The sequence below is a fragment of the Corvus brachyrhynchos genome, unplaced genomic scaffold (genome assembly GCF_000691975.1).
Source record: "Corvus brachyrhynchos isolate BGI_N302 unplaced genomic scaffold, ASM69197v1 scaffold223, whole genome shotgun sequence".
Taxonomy (NCBI): domain Eukaryota; kingdom Metazoa; phylum Chordata; class Aves; order Passeriformes; family Corvidae; genus Corvus; species Corvus brachyrhynchos.
Genome location: NW_008237174.1, coordinates 5,875,429 through 5,878,704, shown reverse-complemented (window position 1 = coordinate 5,878,704; position 3,276 = coordinate 5,875,429). Strand labels below are relative to the sequence as shown.

The following is a 3,276-nucleotide window of genomic DNA, read 5'->3' as shown; positions in this document are numbered from 1 at the left end:
AAATTTGAGTTCAAATTTAAGTTTTCATGTTCAGCTTGTAGATAGCGGCTGTCTGAAACACCATATTTTTTTTCTTCTTCCCCTAAATCCCCATCACATCACAGTAGTGCTTTTAAAGTCATTTCACCTAGTAACCTGAGCAGATTTGTTGTCCAAATATTGTGGGGGTGGGGGAATAAAAAATTAAATCACACATTTTAAACTGCCTGGCAGATGTGTGTCTCAAGGATTTGTTATTGTTCTATTATTGTTATTATTAATAGACTTCACAGACAAGGCAGGCTTATCAGCCAAATGCCTCATTATCAAATGACTGAGACCCAATAAGTGCTTAACAGCATTCCTTACCAAAAGAGGAAATGGTTCCAGGCCAGACCCAACTCTGCCAGAGCTGGTGGACAGAGCCCCACTTCAATGAAGCATCGCTTGGGGCCCCTCGATGCTCATTCCCCTCTATTTTCTGACACGCTTTTTAATTCCCCAAAATGAACCAAACAGCTTTAGCTGCTCTCATCTCGCAATGTGTTCTGCAACTTCTGGAAAGGAACCTGGACACAAGGAAAAATACTACAGAACAAAAAGAGCCACAATACAAACCATATGACAATGCCTATTTCTTCATCCTCTTTGTCATGTTGTTTTACTCTTTCCTGGCATTAACTGTCTTTTTTGGTTATGTACGCTCGAAGAAAGCGGTTTCAAAGCAAGATCCTTACCAGGAGTTCATCGAGGATAGGAACTGAAGTAAGAAGTGGAACATGACCCAGCCAGCGGTGGTGAAATTTGACTTTGAAGAAGAAAGTATTCTTTGAACTCCTTAAACCAAAATACTCTGCAAAACTCACCGGACTGTCTCTGCTGCCAAGATCTCAAGCGAAGATCTACACATTTATCTTGTTTGACCATTGCCCTCACAGTAAATCAGAGTGTTGCTTAAAATAGGTAATGGAAGATGAAGTTTCTTTCTTTTATTTTCCCACAATCCATTTGTTGCTGGAATATATATTTTCTAAGTTTTGGAGAAATCTTATAAACTTTAAAATGAGAGTGAAAAGTGGGCATTTTTGGCTTTTGTTTCCAGTTCGGTGCAAGAGGAATGGGAATCCATCCTTCAGTGAGACCCTGAATTTAAGACCAAGGACAAGTTTGTGTATGCACATACCCATTCCAGTGGAATGCTGTTGCTTCTGAGTCCTTCAGACCTGGGAACTGGAGTGTGGTATGCCTGGGAAGTGCCTCCCTGGAATAGCAGAATGCATTTTGCCTAGACCAACAAATACTATTTAACATGCAAATATAGAAAAGCTCCTCTTGCATTCCCTCCCCTCAAAAATTAATTTCATATGCTATGGCAAAAGATTGAAAAAACATCTGCAAAATGTAATTAAAATGCATCTACTGGAAAAACAGGTCGTGTATTCAGAGTGAGTTTAGAGTCCTTGCCTTGTCCATGTTTTGCATGTATTTATTCTTCACTAGCTTCTAATTGAAGTGTACATTTCATTTATAGAGAATGGTAACTACAGCTGATCACAAACCTAACAAGCGGAAGGGCTTCTCTGTGTCTGCAGTAAATATTTGCTAAAATATTGCACAAGCTTTGCTCAGAGTTGTACTGAACACATTAGACTGCCATCTGACTTACTCATTTTTCTCCTGCCTAATAAGTATTGAAAAAAAATCAGAGTTCTGACATAGAACATATTGCTGTGCTTAATATAAAAGAACAGAACTTAAGTGCTCAGTGATATCCTGGATATGCTATGACACACTGCTCCGATAGCACACGTGTTCATCTTCTGAGCCTTTAACTTGCATCCTGCCTCAGCCAAGGTCTCCCATTAATGGTTTTCACTTGTATCTTGTGTGTAACTGCTTGGATACATAACACATGGGGCTGCATTACAGAGCCTGTGGCTGCTCAGAGGGCTCTCTGAGCACTGTAATCATTTTCAGGTGGTATGTAGGCTCTGAGTTTTCCTAGTTAGTATGCAGACAAAGCCAAAGTGGGCGAAATAAATTTCCATGTATGTATTAACTTTTCTTTTCCTGCTAGTGGAATTACAAGATTAAGGATTTGGTTTTTCTAAAGTGTGTAATGTTCATGATTATGTATGGACAGTTTTAGGGATGTGTAGATTTTTAATTCTGTCAATATTCAGAAAAATATTGTATAAGTATTCATTCTGGGCGGAGTGATCAGATGTTGTTCCTGTTTCCTGGTGGGATGTGATAAGTGTTTCTGGTGTATGTGCAAGTAGGGAGGTTGATGCTATGCATAACTACTTCTCATAAAACTAAAATTTGCTTCCCACTTACCAGCATGAATGTTTGTAGAAATAGGTGTTGACTCAGCTCAGAGTGCTCTGTCTCTGATGGCTGTGCCAAAGAAAGATAATAAGAATAAGGTGATACTTTCTCAGTTGTACTTCCTCAGCCTTCAAGGATTTGCTGGTCAGACAGCAGCCATCTGAGGCAGAGGCCACTCCTGTTGTCTAAATGTGGGGGTGAGATATGTGCAGAACACTGATGTGGAAAGGTATGAACACAAGCATTTCAACAGGCCAGAAAATGCTCACAGATGTACTTTTGCTCGATTCATCCAAGTCCAAGTTAAATGGTTTTGACTATGGTAAGAAGACTAGAGCTGCAGATCTTGCACAAATCAGCATTTCGTCTATGTTATGCGTGTCCTGGCTGCTTCATCTACAGAGTTTGGAGTGGAAAAATGAAAGTTCAAGTTATCTGTGTTCACATCATGCTCCTGACTTTGGAGTATGTGAAATTGAAATCAATCCGAGTTGAATGGCTTGTGAGGGCTTGGAGCAAATGGGCAGACTGACTCTTTCCAACACAGAGTTCTGGCTGTTTGTGCTCTGAAGGGCTGTGTAAATGTGGATTTGCTCTCCTGACAGATGATCTTTTACTGGTTTTGTCTTGTAGTGTTTTTTTATTCTTTGCAGTGTATGATATACCATCTTAAAAATTAAAGATAATTCTTTGAAACGTCATTCAAACCCATGTCCTTTATTTCTGTGAGCAGGTTCTGCTTTTATCTGACCAAGCAATTATCAGATCAGCCTAAATCCCTTAAACATTCTTTAGTAATGTGCTGCCATTGTCTGGCATTTAGGCTTTTTGGAAACATTCACAACTCACTTAAGAAGACTGCAAGCTCTTCAAACAGTTTTACATTGTGCGTGCCCCTGTGTGTGTGTGTGTGTGTGTGTGTGCCAACAAGATGAGGCTGTTTCCTGTCCTATCTCTATGCAGTAG

At 39.8% G+C, this 3,276-nt stretch overlaps 1 long non-coding RNA gene across 1 annotated transcript; it reads left to right on the top strand.

Moving 5' to 3' along the window:
- The first annotated feature begins 415 nt into the window (after nt 1-415).
- On the top strand, nt 416-3,011 carry LOC108445349. The gene is made up of 2 exons (XR_001860175.1): nt 416-942; nt 1,082-3,011. It is a non-coding gene; the product is annotated as an uncharacterized LOC108445349 (long non-coding RNA).
- The last annotated feature ends 265 nt before the right edge of the window (nt 3,012-3,276 follow it).